Here is a 12,525-nt window from a genome sequence, read left to right as displayed (position 1 = left end):
TAAAAGAATTTGCAGCTAGAAAACCATCTCTTCAAAACATCCCCGGCAAAACATTACAGGAGGAGGAAATGGAAAATAACAATGAAAACCAACAGTGGGAGGTAGAACAGTAAAGGGGGGAAAATAATCAAAGAGGAAAACAAACCATGTTTAGTAACAGAAATAAACAAATATGGCTGGAAGAACAACCCATATCTCAATAATAACCCTAAATGTTAATGGCTTAAACTCACCAATTAAGAGACACAGGCTAGTAGAATGGATCACAAAACAAGACCCAACAATATGCTGCCTACAGGAAAAGATAGGAAAAGACATACATAGGCTGAAGGTGAAAGGTTGGGAAAAATCATATCACTCATATGGACTTCGGAAACAAGCAGGTGTGTCCATACTCATATCAAATAAAATAGATTTCAAGCCCAAGTTAATCAAAAGGGATAAAGAGGGACACTACATACTGCTCAAGGGAACCATACACCAACAAGACATAGCAATCATAAATATATATGCCCCAAACAATGGTGCAGCTATGTTCATCAAACAAACTCTTCTCAAGTTCAAGAGTCTAATAGACCACCATACAATAATCATGAGAGACTTCAACACACCTCTCTCGACACTGGACAGATCTTCCAAACAAAAGTTGAATAAGGAAACTATAGAACTCAATAACACAATTAATAACCTAGACTTAATTGACATATATAGAATATACCACCCAACATCAAGCAGTTACACTTTTTTCTCAGCAGCACATGGATCTTTCTCAAAAATAGATCATATATTATGTCACAGGGCAACTCTTAGACAATATAAAGGAGTAGAGATAATACCATGCATCTTATCTGATCATAATGGAATGAAACTGAAAATCAACGATAAAAGAAGGAAGGAAAAAGCATACATCACTTGGAGAATGAACAATAGGTTACTGAATGATCAATGGGTTATAGAAGACATCAAGGAGGAAATTAAAAAATTCTTAGAGATTAATGAAAACACAGACACAACATATCGGAATCTATGGGACACATTGAAAGCAGTTCTAAGAGGAAAATTCATTGCTTGGAGTTCATTCCTTAAAAAAAGAAAAAACCAACATATAAATGATCTCATACTTCATCTCAAAATCCTTGAAAAAGAAGAGCAAAACAACAGCAAAAGAAGTAGAAGGCAAGAAATAATGAAAATCAGAGCTGAAATTAATGAAATCGAAACAAAAGAAACAATTGAAAAAATTGACAAAACTAAAAGTTGGTTCTTTGAAAAAATAAACAAAATCGACAGACCCTTAGCCATGCTAGCGAAGAGAAGAAGAGAGAGAACTCAAATTACTAGCATACGGGATGAAAAAGGCAATATCACAACAGACACTTCAGAAATACAGAAGATAATCAAAAATTATTTTGAATCCTTATACTCCAATAAATTAGAAGATAGTGAAGGCATCGATAAATTTCTGAAGTCATATGATCTGCCCAGATTGAGTCAGGAGGATATAGACAACCTAAACAGACCAATATCAATTGAGGAAATAGAAGAAACCATCAAAAGACTACCAACTAAGAAAAGCCCAGGACCGGATGGGTATACAGCAGAGTTTTACAAAACCTTTAAAGAGGAACTAATACCAATACGTTTCAAGCTACTTCAGGAAATAGAAAAAGAGGGAGAACTTCCAAATTCATTCTACGAGGCCAACATCACCCTGATTCCGAAACCAGACAAAGACACCTCAAAGAAAGAAAACTACAGACCAATATCTCTAATGAACCTAGATGCAAAAATCCTCAATAAAATTCTGGCGAATCGGATACAAAAACATATCAAAAAAATTGTGCACCATGATCAAGTAGGATTCATCCCTGGGATGCAAGGCTGGTTCAATATACGGAAATCAATAAATGTTATTCACCACATCAATAGACTTAAAAATAAGAACCATATGATCATCTCGATAGACGCGAAAAAAGCATTCGACAAAGTACAGCATCCCTTTATGTTCAAAACTCTAGAAAAACTAGGGATAACAGGAACATACCTCAATATTGTAAAAGCAATCTATGCTAAGCCTCAGGCTAGCATCATTCTGAATGGAGAAAAATTGAAGGCATTCCCTCTAAAATCTGGAACAAGACAGGGATGCCCTCTCTCTCCACTTCTGTTCAACATAGTTCTCGAAACACTGGCCAGAGCAATTAGACAGACGAAAGAAATTAAAGGCATAAAAATAGGAAAAGAAGAACTTAAATTATCACTATTTGCAGGTGACATGATTCTATACCTAGCAGACCCAAAAGGCTCTACAAAGAAACTATTAGAGCTAATAAATGAATTCAGCAAAGTGGCAGGATATAAAATCAACATTCCTGTATATCAGCGACAAATCCTCTGAAATGGAAATGAGGACAACCACTCCATTCACAATATCTTCAAAAAAAATAAAATACTTGGGAATCAACCTAACAAAAGAGGTGAAAGACTTATACAATGAAAACTACAGAACCCTAAAGAGAGAAATAGAAGAAGATCTTAGAAGATGGAAAAATAAACCCTGTTCATGGATAGGCAGAACTAACATCATCAAAATGGCAATATTACCAAAAGTTCTCTATAGGCTTAATGCAATGCCAATCAAAATCCCAACGGCATTTCTTGTAGAAATAGAGAAAGCAATCAGGAAATTCATATGGAAAAATAAAAGACCCAGAATAGCAAAAACAATGCTAAGCAGGAAGTGTGAATCAGGCGGTATAGCGATACCAGACTTCAAACTATACTACAGAGCAATAGTAACAAAAGCAGCATGGTACTGGTACCAAAACAGGCGGGTGGACCAATGGTACAGAATAGAGGACACAGAAACCAATCCACAAAACTACAACTATCTTATATTTGATAAAGGGGATAAAAGCATGCAATGGAGGAAGGATAGCATCTTCAACAAATGGTGCTGGGAAAACTGGAAATCCATATGCAACAAAATGAAACTGAATCCCTTTCTCTCACCATGCACAAAAGTTAATTCAAAATGGATCAAGGATCTTGATATCAAATCAGAGACACACCGTCTGATAGAAGAAAAAGTTGGCTACGATCTACATACAGTCGGGTTGGGCTCCAAATTCCTCAATAGGACACCCATAGCACAAAAGTTAATAACTAGAATCAACAAATGGGACTTACTCAAACTAAAAAGTTTTTTCTCAGCAAAAGAAACAATAAGAGAGGTAAATAGGGAGCCTACACCCTGGGAACAAATCTTTACTCCTCACACTTCAGATAGAGCCCTAATATCCAGAGTATACAAAGAACTCAAAAAATTAGACAATAAGAGAACAAACAACCCAATCAACAAATGGGCCAAGGACCTGAACAGACACTTCTCAGAGGAGGACATACAATCAATCAACAAGTACATGAAAAAATGCTCACCATCTCTAGCTGTCAGAGAAATGCAAATCAAAACCACCCTAAGATACCATCTCACTCCAGTAAGATTGGCAGCCATTATGAAGTCAAACAACAACAAGTGCTGGCGAGGATGTGGGGAAAAGGGTACACTTGTACATTGCTGGTGGGACTGCAAATTGGTGCAGCCAATTTGGAAAGCAGTATGGAGATTTCTTGGAAAGCTGGGAATGGAGCCACCATTTGACCCAGCTATTCCCCTTCTCGGTCTATTCCCTAAAGACCTAAAAAGAGCATGCTACAGGGACACCGCTACATCGATGTTCATAACAGCACAATTCACAGTAGCAAGACTGTGGAACCAACCTAGACGCCCTTCAATAGACGAATGGATAAAAAAAATGTGGCATTTATACACAATGGAGTATTACTCTGCATTAAAAAATGACAAAATCATAGAATTTGCAGGGAAATGGATGGCATTAGAGCAGATTATGCTAAGTGAAGCTAGCCAATCCCTAAAAAACAAATGCCAAATGTCTTCTTTGATATAAGGAGAGTAACTAAGAACAGAGTAGGGACGAAGAGCAGGAGAAGAAGATTAACATTAAACAGGGATGAGAGGTGGGAGGGAAAGGGAGAGAGAAGGGAAATTGCATGAAAATGGAAGGAGACCCTCAGGGTTATACAAAAGTACATACAAGAGGAAGTGAGGGGAAAGGGAAAAATAATACAAGGGGGAGAAATGAATGACAGTAGAGGGGGCAGAGAGAGAAGAGGGGAGGGGAGGGGAGGGGAGGGGGGATAGTAGAGGATAGGAAAGACAGCAGAACACAACAGACACTAGTATGGCAATATGTAAATCAATGGATGTGTAACTGATGTAATTCTGCAATCTGTATATGGGGTAAAAATGGGAGTTCATAACCCACTTGAATCAATGTGTGAAATATGATATATCAAGAAATTTGTAATGTTTTGAACAACCAACAATAAAAAATTAAAAAAATGAAAAAAAAACACAAAATTCACCTCAAACTAATCTATCTTATGAAATTCAATCCCCATGTTTACTTATTTATTTTGCATAAAACTGACACCTCAGTACTCCTACCCTACTTAGGTCAGGGTAGGAGTACTGAGGTCACTATAAAAAAAAAAAAGCACTAATCTCTAAGATATATAAAGCAGTCAAACACCTTAACACCAAAACAACAACAACAACAAAAAACAAATATCCCAGTCAATAAATGTATCAAAGAACTGAACAAAAACTTCTCAGAAGATGATATACAATCAATCAACAAACATATGAAAAAATGTTCAACATCTCTGGCAATTAGAGAAATGCAAATCAAAACTACTCTAAGATTTCATCTCATTCCAGTCACAATTGCAGCTATCAAGAATACAAACAACAATAAGTGTTGGCTAGGATGTAGGGGAAAAGACACACTCATACATTGCTGGTGGGACTGCAAATTGGTGCAGCCAGTACGGAGATTCTTGGAAAACTTGGAATGGAACCACCATTTGACCCAGTTATTCCACTCCTTGGTCTATATCCAAAGGACTTAAAAACAGCTTACTACAGGGACACAGCCATATCAATGTTTGTAGCAGCACAATTCACAATAGCTAAATTATAGAACCAACTTAGATGTCCTTCAGTAGATGAATGAATAGGGAAACTTTGGTATATATACATAATGGAACATTACTCAGCATTAAGAGAGAATAAAATCATGGCATTTGCCAGTAAATTGATGAAGTTGGAGAATATAATACTAATTGAAGCAAGCCAATCCAAAAAACCAAAGGCCAAATATTTTCTCTGATACGAGGATGCTGACTCATAATAGTGATGGCGGCAGGGGAGCAGGGAGGAATGGAGGAACTTTAGATAGGGCAAAGGGGAGGGAGGGGAAAGGAGGGGGCAAAGGGGTTGGAATGATGGTGGGATGAGTTAGACATCATTACTCTAAGTACATGTATGAAGACATGAATGGTTTGAAAATACGTTGTATACAGTGACTTAAAAAATTGTACTCTATGTGTGTAATATGAAATGAATTGCATTCTGTCATCATGTATAACAAATTAGAATAAATAAGTAATTTAACTTTAAAAAGAAAGAAAAAAAATCAATTAGGGCAGGGAGCTATGGCACACATCTATAATCCCAGCAACTTGGGAGGCTAAGGAGGGAGAATCCCAAGTTTAAAGCCAGCCTCAGCAGATGAGTAAGGCACTTAGCCACTCACCCTGTTTTTAAGTCAAATATTAAAAAGAGCTGGGAATATAACTCATTGGTACTGGGTTCAATCCTCAGTACCAAAAAAAAATCAATTAGAAAAAACATCTACCAATGACACCATATTCAAAGATTGTTGTGAAGTAGAAGAAGCTCTTTTCAGATGAACATCGCACATCTATCTCATTCTAAAAATATGTTCTTTCTTCATCCTTCCCCTGACAAGGCCACATCTCTTACCCAATGGCAGAATAGTCTAACCAGTAGAGACATCCTGTCCAATTTTGCTAGGTGAATAACAGTTTGGCTTTAAGGCATATAATACAGTATGCCAAGGAACCCAAATTATTCCAGAATTAAAAAAAAAAAAAAAACTTGACCAAATATGTTCATCTGGGAGAAGATAGTATGGCAGCCTGGAAGCACTACTGTTAGAGGCCTCTTACCTCTTCTGCCAGACTAGTCTTTATCTTGCCTTGAGAGAGGCATATTGCACATTATTCTTAGGGCTCAAGTTCAAGAAAATCTTTCACATAAATCTGTAAATATAGGACAAGAAAATTTATCATATCCAGGAAATGTCATGAGAGTAGTTATTACAGGAACTGTTATTACCCCTCTGGGAAATTGCAGGATTTCTTGGATTCAATTTTTGAGGGTGAGCCAAACCAAGAAGGGTAGATTAGTGACTAGAAAAAGGACTCACTAACTTTTCTTCTCTAAAATATTTCTACACAAAAGCTCTGATAGTTTTATCATTATCTCATCTTCTGTTGATGCTCGTGTCTTAACTATGTAGCATAGCCATTACTATGGTCCATCTCATCCATTAACAAAATTGGAGCAGAATTCTACTTTCTTCCATGACATTCTCCTGGAGATAAAATTTACTTTAACCTAGATTGCCTCTTTACCCCTTCTTCCTCAATTCTGGTCCTACCCCTAGTTGCACCATGAATTCTGGCCACCAGAAATTCAGTTCTCTCAGTTGGGCTTTTGCAGAAGTCGTTCCCACTGCCTGGAGCAGCCTGGCAGGTCTCCAGCCTACTCAGGAAGCTCATTCTTACTCATCATTCAAAAACCTAACTCAGAGCCACTGCTGTGGACTGCCTCCTCTGGTTCCCCTGTCCCCCATCTAAGAGGTCATTCCCCTATGTGCCATAAATAGCCATAGCGCAGATGCTGGATCACATGTGTCCATCACTGCATCCAGTACAACCACTGGACTGCAGATTCTTTGAGTTGTCTCTGACAGTGTCTACTATTTAGGGATCCATTCCCCAAATATTTTATATATACGCACACATACACATGCCTACAGTACCTAATCATCACTAATAAGAATTATGAAATGACTACATGAATGAACACGATTCCAGTAACACTTTTCTCCTGGAAAAGTAGTGTAACCCAAGTAGACACTTATAACAAAGAGTGATCTAAATAACAAATTTGCTTTTGTGAAACACTTCTGTACTTTCAGTCTTTGCCCACATCAAAATCACTCTGGCACTGAGCAAAGGCATGGAGCACATAACTATGCATAATGTAGCCAAGTTCACTTCTCTGGTTCATCCTTCCTCACTACGAAAGGGCCACATTCATCTACGTGGAATTCCCAGAGCACGGTGTGTTCATTCCTGTACAGTGCTGCACACAGGAAGCACTCGCTCAATGTTTGCTAGTAATTGGAAAAAGGCAAGCATAGTGTGATATACTGAAGCTTATAAATTGCAGCTGAGTAGAAAAATCTTAGCTGCATTTAGATTCAAATCCTGTATAAGCCAGGCACTGAGTTTGGGACATATGGCTCATTTTATACCACAAACCTGCACACATATGTATATAAATGCACATACATATAACTGAAATAAACATTTTATGAAATGATATTTACCCTTATCATCAACCATGATATCTATGATGTTCTATTTCACTAATACACTTTGAAAAACACCTTTCTAGAAAATGCATGACTGAATGGACTACGGAGGTGAGCAGAACTGCCAGGCAGCCCAAAGGGTCCACCCGAAATTATCTTAACAGTGATAATTTAACATGAGCCCAGTAGTCATGACGTGGATTTCTATCCAGCATGTTCAGCTACATAAAGGTAGGCATGGAGTATGCAGAGAGTCATATTTGACTGGGATTGGGGTTTTCCAGACTCTGTGATGAAGGACAAAGCAAGGGCATCCAGAGGTCCAAGAGGTTCTTATAGTATCAAAGATGAGAATCTATTCCAGCTAAGGCTGTGAGAGAAGGTCAAGAGGGAAAGTTAGAGAAGGAGAGAAGGTGATCAAATCAATGGACTAAAGATCCATTGGGGCTGGGAAACTGAAGGCAGTGTGTCGGAGAGTGAGCTAGAGTGAAGGATGCAGAGGGAAGAAAGTACATGCTGAAAACAGAGATGTCGGTGGGAGTGCAGTTATTGCTAAACACAAGAGCAAGGTCATGACCGGGAGTAAGTGACTGAGGTCAGGTAGAGAGAGGGAAAAATCCAGAAAGGAAAGGGGGTTAAGAAACCTAGAGCCCATGGTGTTGAAAGGATCATCTATCTGAATACTGAAATAACCAAATTGTTCACTAGGGCTTTAGGGAAAACTGACAGTGAGCCAAGAACTAAAAATATGAAAGAAACGAGGAGGAGGGAGGGGAAGGAGATGACTAGCAAGGAGAGGTTGTACAAGGGTCTGACAGCAAGACTTCAAAGCCAAGGTTTTTAGGGAGGTGAAAGGGGCTGGCCAGCACTTACAGCACCTCCAGGCCCAGGCAAGAGGATGTGGGAGTAAAAACAGCTGGTCAGAGTGCAGCAGGAAAAGTTGGCTCCTTAAAGAGCCAGTTCAATTGAGCAACAAATCAAAGGAGTGTTCAGGGAAGAAGTGCAAGACCTGGAAACTTTGCAGATAACTGATCCTGTCATAGAGATGTGCCAGGGAAGCCGATAAAGCTATGTAAGGCTGAGCACCTACTTAGCTGAGGATTTCCTACAGATAACTCAAAGACAGTGGAATCAAATAATTCAACTCAAATGCTCTGCATCTACATCAGTGTCAGGCCTTTGTAATTAAACGATATGGAAATTGCTTTGATTCCTATTTCCTTATATAATTTCATGTATCTCACTGTACATTCCACCTTTTCACCTCTCATTCTACTTTAAACAGATTTCTCTAACTCTTCAACACTGTCAGATTTTTCTTTATCAGAAAATAAACGTAATAAAGTTATAAATCTAGTTAAATTACATACAGAGGAAAACCTTTTCATTTGACATTGAAAACCAGGTGATTTAAATTTTCCATTAATCAAGCACAAATGCACATTAAAAGTTTTGCAAGTCTGCATCAATTAATTCACTTTAAAGGAAATACAAACTTATTACAGAGTTCCTGAAGAACCATCTAAAATTCACCCAAGAACATGGAAACATTCATCAAAAAATTTTCAGTTCTTGATATGAAATGGAACACGGGCTCCACCCACTGGACTGTTTATGTTACTGCAATTCTACCCTTCATTGTTCACAAATTCAAGGTTTTACTCATTTAATATTTTTATCTATTGGTAAATATTATTTATTGATTGTCTTCTATATGCCAAGCACTATTCTAGGCTGAAAAATAAGACTTTAGAATCTTGCTGAAGAAAAGACTTGTTAATCAAAAGTGTCAAAATGTTTGGCTTCTATCAATTCATGTTTAAGGCAGAGCGTTCTTTATAGCAATAAATACACACATGCCATATATCCACTATTCTCTTGCATTTGTATGTGGTCTTATGAGTCCATTTTATATTCACAATTTTAAATTTTTTTATTGTTTTCACTTTATAAAAATGGCAGCATGTTATATGTGATTGGTGAATGGATTCCTTTTTTGCTTTCCACTATGATGCTAAAATTCTTCCATATCACAGTTCTTTTGTTCTAGATGCTCTATAGCGTTCTGTGGTGGGAATGTAACACAGTTCATTTACTCTTCCACTGATGGCCATTTAGATTCTTCCATGATTTTCCCTATTATAACTATTACTGCTGTGGGTGTGCTCTAAGTGTCCCCAGGTGTACGTATATTAGACATTTTCTTAGGCACATTTCTGGAGATAGAATCTCTGGGTCACAGAGTAAGAAAATGTTTGATTTTTTATGATAATGATAAAATGCTATTTAAAATGACAGCAACAAATTGTACCCCTTGAGAAGTGTTAATGGATCATTTGAAACCAAATCTTCTCTCACACTTGATATTTTCAAATTTTTTAAAAAATTTGCAGTTAAACAGATGCAAAATGGTACCTCATGGTGATCTTGCTTGGAATCATCAATGATGTCAAATACATCATTGTGGCTTTACTGGCCACATGCATATCCTCCTGTGGGCAATGTTTGTTCATGTTTTCTCTAGGTTCTTATATTGTGTCATGGATTTTTTTTATTACTTATGAGAGTTCCCAAACTGTTTTTTAAAATAAAGAATTAAAATAGCTGTTTACATAAGACTTGGGAAGAAAACCCAAAATATTTCTGTATATATCCTTCATTCAAATTTCACAGCTGGTAAAATTCTACCACATTTTACCATGTTTACCTTATCATCTTCACTCTCCTCCCTCTCCCCCACCTTCTTCTTATCTGTAAATAGTCTTTTTTTTTCCTATGAATGTAAGAGTAACTTTCAAATATGATGCTACATTACTTATAAATATGGCAGTATTTCCTAAAAACAAAGATACTCTTCTATGTAAGAATCAAAATCAAGAGAGCAACATTGACCTGATATAGCAAATCCACACACTCCACTCAAATTTGGCCAATTATTTATTTTATGGTCTAAAATTAAATCTAGACTCTCATCTTGCAAGTAGTTGTTATGTCTCTTCATCATCTCTTTCAATATGGAACAGTTTCTTAGTCTCCTTGTCTTCTTATCTTTCATGTACTTTTAGAAGTACAGGCATTTACTTTGTAGAATGTCCTCTGTTTGGGGTTTGCTCAGAGTTTACTCATAATTAGGTTGAGGTCATGCCATTTTGGCCATTGAACACCACAGAAGTGATGTAGTGTCCTTCTCAGTGTGTCATACAAGGAGGCACTCCATGTTTATTTGTCCCATTATGGATGAAGTTAATTTTCTTTAACCTGGTTCATTTGTCATATGCCAAATTTCTCTACCGTAGAGTTAAAAATTAAGAATTTTGAACTTATAAATGGATATGTAATTAATAAGCATATAGAGAGTGCTTTGATACTGTGCAAATATATCTTATCTATTTGCATGCTGTTATCTCACAGTCTAATCACTATAGCTTCATAATAAGTTCTGATACCAGCTCCTTCCCAAGTGCTCTGGCTAATTTTGACCTTTTACCCTTCTATATAAATTGGGAAATTGCCTTAGAAAACTCTATAATTTTTATTTCAAGTGCATTAGATCTATTATAGAAGTTGTAAAGAATTGATACCTTTATGATGTATTTTCCTTTCCACAAACATACCTCTCTCCACTAATTTTGGTCCTCTTTTAAATTTCTTAATAAATCATTATAATTTTCCCTGGGGAAATCTTTAAAAATTTTCAAAGGCATTTGAACACCTGGTTTCAAGAGATAAACATTTGAGTATTTGGAAAAGGAAGGATATGAAAATAATACCTTTATCTCAGACTGACACTGAGCCTACAACGGATGGGGCTTGGTTTGGTTCTGCTTGAAGGAATAATGAAGTCCCATCTATGCATGAGTATTTAAGACTAAAGGCGAAATACGCTTCGACTCTAGATATCTCGAGTGAAACAGAAGTTCCACCACTTCCTCCCCTTTGCCTAACCTGAAACCAGTGATAAATCTTGGCTCCTAACAAGTCAGTAGAAGCTGGAGTAGATAGAAAAGCTGGAGCAATCCAGAAGCAACCTGAGAAAACAGAAGGGCCCAGGTCCAGAATTCTGTTACCTGAAATTACAGATGTTCTGTGGAAAGCAGAGTAGCATAAAGGGACAAGGACAGTGAGAGGAGGACAGTGGGAGGAGATATTTCAGACATGATGTGACACCTAGGAAGAAGGACCTTTGAGCAGTTCTTGAAAAAGTAATGGGCCTCTGATTCCCAAACCTCCATTGTCACCAACCTATCCCACTCTAAGCTATCAGTCAGGGGAACACCCAACAGCCGTGACCATCAAGACCAAGAGACACAGAGCAAAATTCCCCTGGTTTCTGTCACTGCCACGCTTATCCACAAAAACCAGAGTGGCAAAATAAGTTTTACGCACAATAGAAAAGCAGGGCCTTACTAGAGGGTAAGCCTTACTACTGACCTTGGTTCTGCAAGAGCAGAGCATCTAAGAACAATTCAGAGAGTATAATTCCATTTTCTCAACATCTTGTGGTCCCTTGCGATTTGGCTTGATTCAACAGGAGAATTCATAATAACAGGGGAATCGACGAATATGCTCACATCCTCATGGGCATTTCTTTCAGAGTTGCTCATCAGGAGCTTGAGAAGTATTCCTGACAAGAATAGTTGAGGAAGATTTGGTGAGCAGATAAGAAAAAGATAATAAGGGTGATATCTTGGGGAAAGCAAGATGCCTCCTCAGGACTCTGGCCTTTTATAAAAATCCACCACACCATTGCGCAGAAACAGGCCAAGAAGCCCCCATGGACAAAGTCTAACCTTCCTAGGAGCATAGTTATAAAAAGACACCCATCCAAAAGCTCTTAAACAATTCAACTTCAGAAATTATTCCTTTAGCCTGTTAACTTCAAAAGTAGCAGTTAATGATTTCTCTCTGCAACCATTAAAACTCAACAGCACATGCTTAAAATGTCAAATTTTAAATAATTCAACATCCTGATGTG

This window comes from Marmota monax, unplaced genomic scaffold (genome assembly GCF_021218885.2).
Source record: "Marmota monax isolate L192 unplaced genomic scaffold, Marmota_monax_Labrador192_F-V1.1 WCK01_AAM20220418_F8-fsc00056, whole genome shotgun sequence".
NCBI lineage: Eukaryota > Metazoa > Chordata > Mammalia > Rodentia > Sciuridae > Marmota > Marmota monax.
Note: the sequence above shows the minus strand (reverse complement) of the source record.